This window comes from Heterodontus francisci, chromosome 1 (assembly GCF_036365525.1).
Source record: "Heterodontus francisci isolate sHetFra1 chromosome 1, sHetFra1.hap1, whole genome shotgun sequence".
Classification (NCBI taxonomy): Eukaryota; Metazoa; Chordata; class Chondrichthyes; order Heterodontiformes; family Heterodontidae; genus Heterodontus; species Heterodontus francisci.
In genome coordinates, this window is record NC_090371.1 from 44957798 (window position 1) to 44973009 (window position 15212).

At 43.6% G+C, this 15212-nt stretch overlaps 1 protein-coding gene across 2 annotated transcripts in view; it reads right to left on the minus strand.

The window, feature by feature from the left end:
• Positions 1-462: 462 nt before the first annotated feature.
• The window catches only part of pstpip2 (proline-serine-threonine phosphatase interacting protein 2), a 172533-nt gene continuing 157783 nt past the window's right edge, over positions 463-15212 (minus strand). For both annotated transcript variants that reach the window (XM_068029907.1, XM_068029917.1), the window contains exon 15: positions 463-5332. The gene's annotated coding sequence lies outside the window, so the exon portion shown is untranslated. The remainder of the gene's footprint in view (positions 5333-15212) is intronic.

Consider the following 15212-nt stretch of genomic DNA (forward strand, 5'->3'; position numbering starts at 1 on the left):
ACCACCTTCTGGGTGAAAATTTTTTTCCTCAAATCCCCACTAAACCTCCTGCCCCTTACCTTAAATCTATGCCCCCTGGTTATTGACCCCTTTGCTAAGGGAAAAAGTTTCTTCCTTCTAATCTATCAATGCCCCTCATAATTTTGTATACCTCAATCATGTCCCCCCCTCAGCCTTCTCTGCTCTAAGGAAAACAACCCTAGCCTTTTCAGTCTTTCTTCATAGCTGAAACGCTCCAGCCCAGGCAACATCCTGGTGAATCTCCTCTGCACCCTCTCCAGTGCAATCACAACCTTTCCATAGTGTGGGGCCCAGGACTGTACACAGTACTCCAGCTGTGGCCTAACTAGAGTCCTGTGTTAACAGTCCCTGAAGATTTAATGACCTGTGTAGCTGGTAGGAAACATGGCAGTTCCTCACGTTATTAATCACTCCTAATAATCATGAGTTTCTCATCTGCAGCGTAGTCCATATATTAATGTGATTCTTTGATGTGGCTGCTTGCATTTGAGAAACTTTGACCAACTAATATGCTGTTCTGCTTTTATCATCTATGTTTTTTCCAACACCCCTAACATTTGAAGAATTTTACTCCACAAAGCAGAAGAGCACTGCATAAATAAAACAGGGTGTCTGTACTCAAAAGTTTCACTTTATTTTTAAATTAATCCCCAACATACAACACCATCTGTAACCCTCTTAGCAGCCAGCTGTGCTGCAGGGAAAGTGGCACAGACAGCGGTGCTGTGGCTATTTTCATACCTATTCAATATTGTTGCCATCATTATTTTCAATAATAGTGAATTATTTTATAATGTTGCAATTAACTTTTTTTAATTTTACACAGTTACAGAAATGTTGATAAAATAATTCAAGATTGTGACTGTTGGTCAGTTTGGATCAGTCAATAGCACTCTTGGTTCTTGAGGCAGTAGTATGTGGGTTCAAGGCCCACTCTGGGGACTTGAACCTGTAATCTAGGCTGGCACTCCAGTGCAGCACTTAGGGTCGCACTGCCTTGTCGGAGTTGCTGTCCTTTGGGTAAGATGTTAAACCAAGGGCCCATTTGCCCTCTTAGGCGCTGGTAAAAGATCCTATGACCCTATTGGAAGAGTAGGGGAGTTTTCCCCCAGTGTCCTGGCTAATATTCACTCCTCAACCAAAATCACTATAACAGATTATCTGGTCATTTATTTCTTGATTTCGTGGAAGCTTGCTGTGCACAAATTACAACAATGACTACACTACAAAAAGTACTTAATTAGCTGTAAAGGACTTTGGGACATCCTAAGGTTGTAAAAGGTGTTGCATAAATGCAAATCTTTCTTCCTTAAATTTATCCGGAAAAATTATTGGAGTACGCTTTAAGGTACGAGAAATCGGAATTACCAATTCAATCGTTATCTCTTGATGCATTTAATCTTCCTTACTCAACCGTATGCTGTTTTTATGGTGTCAGTGCTTTGGAATCGGTCCTGCATTGTGATGAAGATTGGCAGTTCCAGAGCTCTAGAAGCAACAGGTATAGAGAACTGCTTCAGCTCAAAGCAGTTCTGTAAAGGATGCACCATCCAGCACATATCTCCTTTATACCGCATTGATATTGGTTTCAGCTTTCACGTAGGACCAGCCCAACACCAGGAGTGCAGCATAAAACAGGAGAATGTGCATTGGAATTATCTTACCAAGACCACCTAATAATGAGGGTTGCTTAAACACCAGCATGGACTGGCTGGGCTGAATGGCCTTTTCCACCATTCAGCTAAATCATGGTTGATCTGCACCCCAACTCTACCTGCCTTTGCTCCATATCCCTTGAAACTTCAGAATGCAGAGGAGATTTACTGAAATGGCACCAGGGATTTCAGTCAGATGACACTAGAGAAGATGGGATTATTCTCCTTACTGCTGTTCAAAATTATGAATGGTTTTAATAGAATAGATAGGGAGAAACTGTTTCCGCTGGCAGGAGGGTTGGGGGAAGAGATCAGGAATTTTTTTTTACGCAGCAAGTTATGATGATCCAGAATGCATTGCCTAAAAGGTTAGTGGATGCAGATTCAATAGTAACTTTTAGAATGAAATTGGACACATACTTGAAAAGAAAAAAATTGCAGGGCCATAGGGAAATAAGAAGGGACTGTGACTAATTGGATTGCTTTTTCAGAGAGCTGGCAGAGTCACGATGGGCCAAAATGGCCTCCTTCTGTGTTGTAAGATTCTATTAATTAATCTTCTGTTTTACCTGTAGGTAACAAAATTCCTGCATCGGAGATTTATTTTATTATTTATTTATTTAGAGATACAGCACTGAAACAGGCCCTTCGGCCCACCGAGTCTGTGCCGACCATCAACCACCCATTTATACTAATCCTACATTAATCCCATATTCCTACCACATCCCCACCTTCCCTCAATTCCCCTACCACCTATCTATACTAGGGGCAATTTATAACGGCCAATTTACCTATCAACCTGCAAATCTTTGGCTGTGGGAGGAAACCGGAGCACCCGGTGAAAACCCACGCGGTCACAGGGAGAACTTTCAAACTCCGCACAGGCAGTACCCAGAATCGAACTTGGGTCGCTGGAGCTGTGAGGCCGCGGTGCTAACCACTGCACCACTGTGCCGCCATATGATAGTGACAATCTGCTCGAAAGCCTTTTTTAAAAAAAACTTCCCCCTCCTACCTTATCTATTTTCTCCCTACCTTCTAAAAGTGTTCATTCCTTGCTGGGGTGTGATTCCACAGGCACCAGTCACTGTACCGGTCAATATTCATGTGCATTGTGACCATGCTTGTTGCATGAATGGCATCATGGTTTGAGTGCGGATCCTGAGCTCATCAGTGAGATGCATGCTCTTCTCATAGGAGTCACAAGATAGTGAGGAATTGTGGACATTTTTTCTCTCCTGAGCCCAACGGTGCTGAGGTCAATTGTTGCAACTTCACCTGCTGTCCAGACGTAAAATAGCTAACTCATCACAGTCAAGAGCTGGAAGCTGGGACTACACTGGTTTGCATCACTCAGTTACTCACTGGATAAGCGAGTTATAGGAGTCCTGTAAGGAGGAGGCTGAACACAGACAGCGATGACACCATTTTTCCATCCTGTCCATTCAGGGATGTGTGATAGTCTAGTAGTTATGGCTCTGAACTAGCAATCCAGAGCTCATGAATCCCACCAAGTTGTGAAAATAACCTTGAAAGCCACAGGATTGTCAGAAAAGCCAATAAGTTCACCAACGTCCTTCAGGAAGGAACCCTGCCATTCCTACCTGATCCGACATGATTCCAGTTCCACGATATGTGGTTCACTCTTTGAAATGATTTAGCAAGCTGTGAGTGAGAATGTATACGAGGAGGGAACTGGAAACATCAAACAAAAACATTTATCCCAACCAGCCAGTGATGAGCTAATCAAGACATGAACCCAACAGTAACTTGGTTACTAGAATAATAATGAGCTGTTACATAAGTCAACACACACTCCTGTATTTACAACAGTTCCAGGTTCCATTCAGCCCACCATTCAGTAAAACCTTACACAATGTCTAAAATATAAATCTTACCGCTTTCAAAAGTCTGCCTCTATACCATTTACGGTAGGCCCCACGTGTCTGCGTCCCTGAAACGGGGCTAAGAGTATAATGGTACAGAATCCCCAATCTGCTGTACCACCAAATGCTCAGTGTTTCTATAGCTGAGCTCATAACAGAATTCATTTTTATTTCAAACTAGCTCACCAGCACCAGGAAAAAAAATATCTTGCACTGCAAAGGAGTGTCCAATACAGCACAAAGTTACACAAGCAGCCAACAACAGATTTTCAACAACGTTGCTGAAGCGGGTTATGTTTTTTCCAAAAAAAATTAGGAATTGTCCCAAGGATTTAGCTGGTCCCCAAAATAACAGCAGCCATCCTTTATCAAATTAATTATAACATAAAAACAAAACCATGAAATTTAAACAAAAATGAAGCTCTAGGGAGCCTACAGTATATACGATTAAACACCACCTGCATATAAACACATAGACCTCAAAATGCTATGACAGGCTAAAGAACAGTGCCCGTTGTTAGACCTGCCTTTGCCCATTTAATGTAGACAGTATTTTGCGCTGCAAGTTACTGGAAATGCAGCCTGGAATCTGAATGAACAGGACAAGCAACTGTGCCTCTCTTTAACCAATCAGAATGAAGGACTGTGAAATGAACAGAAGCAGCAGATGAGGGATCCCATCTGATTCCCCAATACAGCCATCCCATTACCAATCAGGCACTTCCTTACAAATAGAAAGGGTCACTCAGTGATTGCCCTAATAGGAGCCAGTCCGAGAGTGCCATAGGCAGAGAGGTGGGCATAGGTCTCCTGTTCATCCTGTCATCTGGGGATAGGGAGCGTAACGAAGAATAAAAATTAACAATGTTACCCATTTCCACCCTGCCAAAAAAAAAATTGACACCAGTGTTACCAAGTAGACATAGTCCAAGCAGAATTTCCAGCTTAAGTCACTCTCTTGCACTAATGGAGATGGTGACACTGGGCTCCACTGAGAAACCTCTGCTGTATGAATATTTTAGTTTTTTTAAAATTAGCAAATGGGTCTAATTAAGAATACCTAACTCTCAACAGGTTTCATATGAGCAGAGATAGACTGAGTTTATGTAACATTTCTTCTTTATAGTAAGAAGGATGTAAGAATGTGGCAGCATAAACGTGGCAGTTCATGAGAGTTCATAAGATAGAGGTGCCTCTATCTTATTTTTATTCTTTTCAGCCTGCTTCTTTCCTCAGCAGCATGGCATGGTTCCGTGGGCACTAGGTGGCATTCTGCATCATCGACTTTAGTCAGTAAGTACTGGCAAGACGATTCAACTGTTAACCAGGAACTGTGGCTGATTTTCCTCTTCTTAAGCCAGGAGCGTGGAGACCAATTTTAATGCCCTTACCTCCACTCCAAACGAGATCAGCTAGCATCACAGAATTAGTTGGATCCTTCCTTGTTTGCATGCTTCAATTAAGCAAGCAGCTCTTTTAGTCGGTTGGTTTGACATGGGGGTAAAGGCTGAAATTAAAGTTGAAATCATAATTGCATCCTTGTACTGATTGTGATCTCATCAGGATTTGAGATCATTGGTGTGTCAATGTGACAGAGAAACATACTAATGGAAATATATTAATTCTGGCAGCAACAGCTGGATTCTGTGTGATCAACACGTAAGCCACAGCCATTGAACAATCTTCCATCCCTTGCTGAATAGAATGTCCGATGTCCCAACATCGTAAGGCACCTGATGGTGTTTGTGCTGCGGAGCTTTGTACTCTAATCTGTGAATACAAATGGTCAAGATTGAATAACTTAAACTGAGATGCTACATCAACAACTGGTAATGTAACAGCAAGAATCTGGAATTTTGTTTGAATCCAGGAGGAATCCGCTGAAAATTTCAGAGTTTGATCTGGTTGAAAGATTTGCCAGTGACTATACTGAAGATTAGCTGTATTTGAGAGATAAATATATGAGAGTTAAAGGAATAGAAGGTTATACTGCTTGTATGTAACATTAATCCTGACATAGACCAGTTGGACTGACTGGCCTGTTTCTGTGTTATAAATTCTATTTAAAAGTTGGCTGGACTCTACAGCAGTGCACAGAGTACACGGTCTGATAGAGCATGAAGGGTAGAGGGACGATCATTTAGGACTGAGATGAGGAGAAATATTTTCACTCAAAGGGTTGTGAATCTTTGGAATTCTCTACCCTAGAGGTTGTGGATGTGCCATTGTTGAATATATTTAAGGCTGGGATAGATAGATTTTTAGTCTCTCAGGGAATCAAGGGGGGGAAAGTGGAGATGAAGCCCAAGATCAGCCAATGATCAACGGGTAGGCTCAATGGGACATATGTCTAGTCATGCTCTTATTTCTTATGTTCTTATGAGCAGGTGGAGTGGGACTAAACATCTCCTATTTGTTCCATGTTCTTGCCAGGGGTGGGGGGGACTGGATTCATCCAGAGAATGGGATGATGCAGCTGAAATGGAGCAGGTTTGTTAAGAGGAAAAGCATTACCATTTGTGACCCGTTTCCATTGGCAAGTCAGTTAAGAGACTTGTATTGTCCTGCCACAACAACACTGCAGCACATACGGCAAACACAATGGGGAAAATGGTAGTCCCAGAGTGCAGTCACTGAGTACTGCCAGCAACACACTGCACTGGCATCATTCCACAATAAGCTGAAAACTGGGTGACCGCTAAGCCCTTAGCTATCTCAACTAGCAACATCCCAAGATCACCGAGCCAGCTCCCAAGGATCGCAAAGAGAAACACATCAATAAAATCTGATGCCTGGAACAGTGGATGGAGATGATTTATTTCTAATAGAATTTCCCTAACAGAGTGCCAGTAATAACACAACTTTGTAAAGAGGCAAATCAACCAAGGCAAATCCTGTACCCTGGTACAGGAAGCCATTCAAGTGGGGGAAGCAAAAAGGAATATAGTGGAACTGGGGGACAGTATAGTGAGGAGTATTGACACTGTTCTTTGCAGCAAAGAGCGAGAGTCCAGAGGGACTTCGGATCATTCAGGATGCTGAGGGGGTGATAGCGAGCAGTTATAGGGAAGTAGTGACACCCAAGTTACAGGATAAAGGTAGCTGGGTGACCGTCAGGGGAGGGAAAGGGAATAGGCACACAGTGCAGGGATCCCCTGTGGCCGTTCCCCTCAATAATACGTATACTGTTTTGGATACGGTTGCGGGGGGGGGACCTACCAGAGGAAAGCCACAGTGGCCAGGTCTCTGGCACTGAGCCTGGCTCAGTGGCTCAGAAGGGAAGGGGGGAGAATAGGAGAGCGATAGTGATAGGAGATTCAATGGTTAGAGGAACAGACAGGAGATTCTGTGGTCGCGAACGAGATTCCCGGATGGTATGTTGCCTCCCGGGTGCCAGGGTCAGGGATGTCTCGGATCGAGTCCACAGGATTCTTAAGGGGGAGGGGGAGCAACCAGAGGTCGTGGTACATATCGGTACCAATGACATGGCTAGGAAAAGGGATGAGGACCTGAAAAGTGAATATAGGGAGTTAGGTTGGAAGCTGAAAGGCAGGACGAGCAGAGTAGTAATCTCAGGATTGTTACCGGTGCCACGTGCTAGTGAGGCTAGAAACAGGGAGCGAGTGCAGCTGAACACGTGGCTACAGAACTGGCGTAGGAGGGAGGGATTCAGATATGTGGATCATTGGGATACCTTCTGGGGAAGGTGGGACCTGTACAAGAAGGACGGGTTGCATCTGAACTGGAGGGGCACCAATATCCTGGGCGGGAGGTTTGCTAGAGCTCTTCGGGAGGGTTTAAACTAGTTTGGCAGGGGGATGGGAACCGGAGCCACGGATCAGTGGATGGGGTAGCTGTTGAACAGGCAGATACCGAGTGCAGAGAGTCTGTGAGGAAGGTTAGACAGTTGACAGGGCAAAGTTGCAACCAGTATGATGGGTTGAAGTGTGTCTATTTTAACGCAAGAAGTGTCAGGAATAAGGGTGATGAACTTAGAGCATGGATCAGTACTTGGAGCTACGATGTTGTGGCCATTACGGAGACGTGGATATCACAGGGGCAGGAATGGATGTTGGATGTTCCGGGGTTTAGATGTTTCAAAAGGAATAGGGAGGGAGGTAAAAGAGGTGGGGGAGTGGCATTGTTAATCAGGGATAGTATCACAGCTGCAGAAAGGGAGGTCGTCGAGGAGGGTTTGTCTACTGAGTCATTATGGGTGGAAGTCAGAAACAGGAAAGGAGCAGTCACTTTGTTGGGAGTTTTCTATAGACCCCCCAATAGCAACAGAGACATGGAAGAACAGATTGGGAGGCAGATTTTGGAAAGGTGCAGAAGTAACAGGGTTGTTGTCATGGGTGACTTCAACTTCCCTAATATTGATTGGAACCTCCTTAGTGCAAATAGTTTGGATGGAACAGTTTTTGTCAGGTGTGTCCAGGAAGGTTTCCTGACTCAATATGTAGATAGGCCGACTAGAGGGGAGACTATGTTGGACTTGGTGCTTGGCAACGAACCAGGCCAGGTGGCAGATCTCTCGGTGGGAGAGCATTTCGGTGATAGTGATCACAACTCCCTGACCTTTACTATAGTCATGGAGAGGGACAGGAGCAGACGGGATGGGAAAATATTTAATTGGGGGAGGGGGAATTACAATGCTATTAGGCAGGAACTGGGGAGCATAAATTGGGAACAGATGTTCTCAGGGAAATGCACGACAGAAATGTGGAGGTAGTTTAGGGAGCACTTGCTGTGACTGCTGGATAGGTTTGTCCCGATGAGGCAGGGAAGGGATGGTAGGGTGAAGGAACCTTGGATGACAAGAGATGTGGAACAGCTAGTCAAGAGGAAGAAGGAAGCTTACTTAAGGTTGAGGAAGCAAGGATCAGACAGGGCTCCAGAGAGTTACAAGACAGCCAGGAAGGAACTGAAGAATGGACTTAAGAGAGCTAGAAGGGGACATGAAAAAGTCTTGGTGGGTAGGATTAAGGAAAATCCCAAGGCGTTCTACACTTATGTGAGGAACAAGAGGATGGCCAGAGTGAGGGTAGGGCCGATCAGGGATAGTGGAGGGAACTTGTGCCTGGAGTCGGAGGAGGTAGGGGAGGTCCTAAATGAATACTTTGCTTCAGTATTCACTAGTGAGAGGGACCTGGTCGTTTGTGAGGACAGCGTGGAACAGGCTGATATGCTCGAACAGGTTGATGTTAAGAGGGAGGATGTGCTGGAAATTTTGAATGATATGAGGACAGATAAGTCCCCGGGGCCAGACGGGATATACCCAAGGATATTATGGGAAGCGAGGGAAGAGATTGCTGCGCCTTTGGCGATGATCTTTGCGTCTTCACTGTCCACTGGAGTAGTACCGGATGATTGGAGGGTGGCAAATGTTGTTCCCTTGTTCAAGAAAGGGAATAGGGATAACCCTGGGAATTATAGACCAGTCAGTCTTACGTCGGTAGTGGGCAAATTATTGGAGAGGATTCTGAGACAGGATTTATGATTATTTGGAAAAGCATGGCTTGATTAGAGACAGTCAGCATGGCTTTGTGAGGGGCAGGTCATGCCTCACAAGCCTTATTGAATTCTTTGAAGATGTGACAAAACACATTGATGAAGGAAGAGCAGTGGATGTGGTGTATATGGATTTTAGCAAGGCGTTTGATAAGGTTCCCCATGGTAGGCTCATTTAGAAAGTAAGGAGGCATGGGATTCAGGGAAAGGTGGCTGTCTGGATACAAAATTGGCTGGCCCATAGAAGACAGAGGGTGGTAGTAGATGGAAAGTATTCAGCATGGAGCTTGGTGACCAGTGGTGTTCCACAAAGATCTGTTCTGGGGCCTCTGCTCTTTGTGATTTTTATAAATGACTTGGATGAGGAAGTGGAAGGCTGGGTTAGCAAGTTTGCCGATGACACGAAGGTTGCTGGAGTTGTGGATAGTGTGGAAGGCTGTTGTAGGTTGCAACGGGACATTGACAGGATGCAGAGCTGAGCTGAGAAGTGGCAGATGGAGTTCAACCTGGAAAAGTGTGAAGTGATTCATTTTGGAAGGTCGAATTTGAATGCGGAATACAGGCTTAAAGACAGGATTCTTGGTAGTGTGGAGGAACAGAAGGATCTTGGGGTCCACGTCCATAGATCGCTCAAAGTTGCCACCCAAGTTGATTGGGTTGTTACGAAGGCGTATGGTGTGTTGGCTTTCATTAACAGGGGGATTGAGTTTAAGAGCCGCGATGTTATGCTGCAGCTCTATAAGGCCCTGGTTCGACCACACTTGGAATATTGTGTTCAGTTCTGGTCGCCTCATTATAGGAAGGATGTGGAAGCTTTAGAGAGGGTGCAGAGGAGATTTACCAGGATGCTGCCTGGACTGGAGGGCATGTCCTACGAAGAAAGATTGAGGGAGCTAGGGCTTTTCTCATTGGAGCGATGAAGGATGAGAGGTGACTTGATAGAGGGGTACAAGATGATGAGAGGCATAGATAGAGTGGATAGTCAGAGACTTTTTCCAAGGGTGGAAAGGGCTATCACCAGGGGGCATAATTTTAAGATGATTGGAGGAAGGTTTCGGGGAGATGTCAAAGGTAGGTTCTTTACACAGAGAGTGGTGGGTGCGTGGAATGCGCTGCCAGCGGTGGTAGTAGAAGCAGATACATTAGGGGCATTTAAGTGTCTCTTGGGTAGGTACATGGATGATAGTAGAATGAAGGGTAGGTAGTTAGTTTGATCTTAGAGTAGGTTAAAGGTTCAGCACAACATCATGGGCTGAAGGGCCTGTACTGTGCTGTACTGTTCTATGTTCTTTCTATGGCTGTGCTGCCTGCCCAGTACCAGGGTTCAGACATCTGCTCAGGGCTGGAGAGGAACTTACAGTGGGACAGGGAGGATCTGGGGTCGTCGTGGTCCATGTAGGTACCAATGACATAGGCAGGACAAGGAAAGAGGTTCTGCATAGTTAATATGAGGAACTGGGCACCAAATTAAGAAGCAGAACCTCAAAAGGTAATAATCTCTAGATTATTACCTGAGCCACGTACAAATCGGAGTAGGGCAAATAAGATTAGAGAAATTAATGCGTGGCTCAAAGACTGGTGTTGTAGAAGTGGGTTCCGGCTTGTGGGGCACTGGCATCAGTACTAGGGAAATGGGGGCTGTACCGTTGTGACAGTCTACACCTGAACCGCGCTGGGACCTGTGTTTCAGCGAACCGCATAACTAGAGAAGTAGAGAGGGTTTTAAACTAAATAGTGGCGGCAAGGATCAAATTTGGGAAGAATGTGGTAAATCAAAGAGTAGAGACAAGGCAAGAGAGAAAAGTAATTAATATGGGAAAAGATAAACAGACCGTGACAGGAAGGGACAGCGAGTATAAATCTAAGAGTAAATCAGCAGACAAGGCTAGAGGTTACAAAAATAATAAAAGGACAAAACTAAATGCTCTGTATCTGAATGCACATAGCATTCGAAGCAAAACTGATGAACTGATAGTGCAAATAGAAATAAATATGAACTGATAGCCATTACAGAGACATGGCTGCAGGATGACATAGATTGGGTCCTGAATATTGAACAGTACATGACATTTAGGAAGGTCAGGAAGCTAGGAAAAGATGGAGCACAATAGAGAAAGATGACCTAAATTCAGGCCACCAGGATGTGGAAGCAGCTTGGGTCGAGATAGAAATGATAAAGGCAAGAAGTCATTTGTGGGAGTGGTGTATAGGCCCCCCAACAGTAACTGCATGGTCGGATGGGGTATAAAGGAAGAAATAATGGGAGCTTGTCAGAAAGGTACAGCGATAATCATGGGGGATTTTAATCTACATATAGACTGGAAAAATCAGATGGGCAAAGGTAGCCTAGTTGAGGAGTTCATAGAATATTTTCAGTATAGTTTCTTAGAAAAGCATGTTCTACAGCCAACCAGAGAGCAGGATATACTGGACCTGGTATTGTGCAACGAGATAGGATTAATTCCTGACCTCATAGTGAAAGCGCCCTTATGCAGCAATGATCATAATATGATTGAATTTTACATTCAGTTTGAGGGAGAGAAGAGTTGGTCTAAGACTAATATTTTAAACTAAAATAAGGGCAATTATGAGGGCATGAAAGCAAAGCTAGCAAAGTAAGTAAGGGATCGATCAATAGAGATGCAGTGGCAGACATTTAAGGGGATATTTCAGAATACACAGAATAGAAACATTCCAATGAGAAATAAAAATTCCACGGGGAGGACCCACCATCCATGGTTAACTAAAAAAGTTAAAGATAGGATCAGACTTAAAGAAAAAGCATATAATTGTGCAAAGATGGGCGGCACAATGGCGCAGTGGTCAGCATCACAGCCTCACAGCTCCAGTGACCCGGTTTCGGTTCTGGGTACTGCCTCTGTGGAGTTTGCAAGTTCTCCCTGTGACCGCGTGGGTTTCCGCCGGGTGCTCCGGTTTCCATCCACAGCCAAAGACTTGCAGGTTAATAGGTAAATTGGCCATTATAAATTGCCCCTAGTGTAGGTAGGTGGTAGGAGAATGGTGGGGATGTGGTAGGGAATATGGGATTAATGTAGGATGAGTATATAAATGGGTGGTTGTTGGTTGGTACAGACTCGGTAGGCTGAAGGGCCTGTTTCAGTGCTGTATGTCTCTATGACTCTATGGGTGGCAGGTTGGACAGAATATAAAAAAACAGCAAAGTGTGACTAAAAGATTAATAAGGAGGCAAAAGTTAGAGTGCGAGAGAAAACTGGCTATAAATATAAAAGCAGATAGTAAGAGTTTCTTTAGATATTTAAAACAGAAAAGAGTTAACAAAGTGAGCATTGGTCCTATAGAAAGTGAGTCGGGGAATTAATAATGGAAAATAAGGAGATGGCAGATGAATTGAACAGGTATTTTGCATCCGTCTTCACTATTGAGGATACAAGTAACATGCCAGAAATAGCTGTAAATCAGGAAATGGAAGGGAGGGAGGAACTCAAGAAAATTACAATCACCAGGGAAGTAGTACTGAGCTGTGGGCTGACAAGTCCCCAGGTCCTGATGGACTTCATCCTAGGGTCTTAAAAGAAGTGGCTAGTGAAATACTTGATGTGTTGATTTTAATATTCCAAAATTCCCTAGATTCGGGGTAGGTTCAATTAGATTGTAAAACAGCCAATGTAACTCCTTTATTCAAAAAGGGAGGGAGACAGAAAGCAGGAAACTACAGGCTAGTTAGCTTAACATCTGTCATCAGGAAAATGTTAGAAGCTATTATTAAAAAAGTTCTAGCAGGTCACTTAGAAAAATTCAAGGTAAATCAGGCAGAGTCAACATGGTTTTGTGAAAGGGAAATTATGTTTAATCAATTTATTGGAGTTCTTTGAAGTAGTAACATGTGCTGTGGATAAAGGGGAACTGATGGATATACTGTACTTAGATTTCCAGAAGACATTTGATAAGGTGCCAAATAGGAAGTTATTGTGGAAAATAAAAGCTCATGGTGTAGAGGGTAACATTTTGACATGGATAGAAGATTGGTTAGCTAACAGGAAACAGAGAGTAGGCATAAATGGGTCATTTTCTGGTTGGCAAGATGTAACACGTGGTGTGCTGCAGGGATGTGTGCTGGGGCCTCAACTTTTTACAGTTAATATAAGTGACTTGAATGAAGGGACCAAAGGTATGGTTGCTAAATTTACTGATGACACAAAGATAGTAGGAAAGTAAGTTGTGAAGAGGACATAAGGAGGCTGCAAAGAGATATAAATAGGTTAAGTGAATGGGCAAAGATCTGGAGTATAATGTGGGAAAATGTGAAATTGTCTATTTTGGCAGGAAGAATAAAAAAGAAGCATATTATCTAAATGGTGAGAGATTGCAGAGCTCTGAGATGCAGAGGGATCTGGGTGTTCTGGTGCAATAATCGCAAAAGGTTAGTATGCAGGTACAGCATGTAATTAGGAAAGTTAATAGAATGTTATCATTTATTGCAAGGGGAATTGAATACAAAAGTAGGAAGGTTATTCTTTAGTTATACAGAGCATTATACAGGGCATTGGTGAGATCACATCTGGAGTACTGTGTACAGTATTGGTCTCTATATTTAAGGAAGGATGTAAATGCGTTGGATACAATTCAGAGAAGGTTTACTAGACTAATATTGGGAATGGGCGGGCTGTCTTATGAGGAAAGAATGGAAAGGCTAGGCTTGTATCCGCTGGAGTTTAGAAGAGTAAGAAGCGACTTGATTGAAACAAACAAGATCCTGAGGGGAAAGGATGTTTCCTCTTGTGGGAGAATCTAGAACTAGGGGGTCACTGTTTAAAAATAAGGAGTTGCCCATTTAAGACAGAGTGAGCAGAATTTTTTTTCTCTGAGTGTTGTGAGTCTTTGGAACTCTCTTCCTCAAAAGGCAGTGTAAACAGAGTCTTTGAATATTTTTAAGGTAGAGGTAGATAGATTTTTGATAAGCAAGGGAATGAAAGGTTATTGGGGGTAGGCAGGAATGTGGAGTTGAGGTTACAATCGGATCAGCCATGATCTTGTTGAATGGCAGAGCAGGCTCGAGGGGCCAAGTGGCCTACTCCTGCTCCTGCTCCTAATTCTTATGTTTGTATGTAACACCATTCCCAGGAAGCTTAGTGTCATGATAGGCCCCCACTTTCCAAGAATGAGGCACATTAATTTTGTCAAGAACATTGATTTTAAACTGTTGCTGGAGCGAGAAAATGACTTGTTAAACAGATCAGCCGTGGCTGGAAAAGACATTTACATCTTAACAGACAGTGCTTGGAAGGATAAAGAACCATTCCCTGACACATTCAACCCACAATGGACCTTGATCACCAGGGATTGTGTATAAGCGGAGCATTCCAGAGACTGCTAAATTGATACAATCCAGGACTGGTTAGACCAACTGGTCACATGACTACCTGGCTGCTCCAGGGCTTTTTGAACTGGCCACAGAGAGTTTGAACTCAGAAAGACTGTTTGCTCCTGGACTGAGATCTCTCTCCTGTCTGCTCCCATCTCTTTCTCACAAGCCTCTGAATCCACTGAAGACACATGAACCCCAAGAGAGAAAAGTCTCCTACAGCGAACAAGGTTTAAGAAGAATACTGGGCTCCAACAAAAAGCAAGATCTACCTACAATCATGGACTCTACAGTGAGCTCGAAGAACCGCAACAAAAACTCTTCAGATATTGCCTCAAACATTTCCACTTTATTTTTCTTCTGCTCTTTTCTGTCTCTATTTGTATGTGTGTATCGGGTATGCATGCTAGCGTGGGTGCGTCGTATATCCGTAGGTGTCAACCAAATTAGAGTTTATGTTCAAGTTTAATAAATTTAAACTTTCCTTCTTTAAACCTAAGAAAACCTGTTTGTGCTGGTTTCTTTGCCTTATAATTGGCAAGCGGTGAACAAGGATTCACCAAGGGGGAGCTAAAAACACGGTGCGTTAGAAATTAAAACGTGTTACGGTAAGACCAGTTGAAGGCTGAAAGGGAACCCTAGACCCCTTTCTCACCGGGTCGTGACATTAGTAATAGATCAATAAAACTGGAATACTTGAAACTGCCTCAAGGTGTACAAGGTGAGGGAAATGAGAAATATGTGCCCTTATTACTTCTGAGAATTTCAGCTTCATTCAGAAAGAAACACACTGGC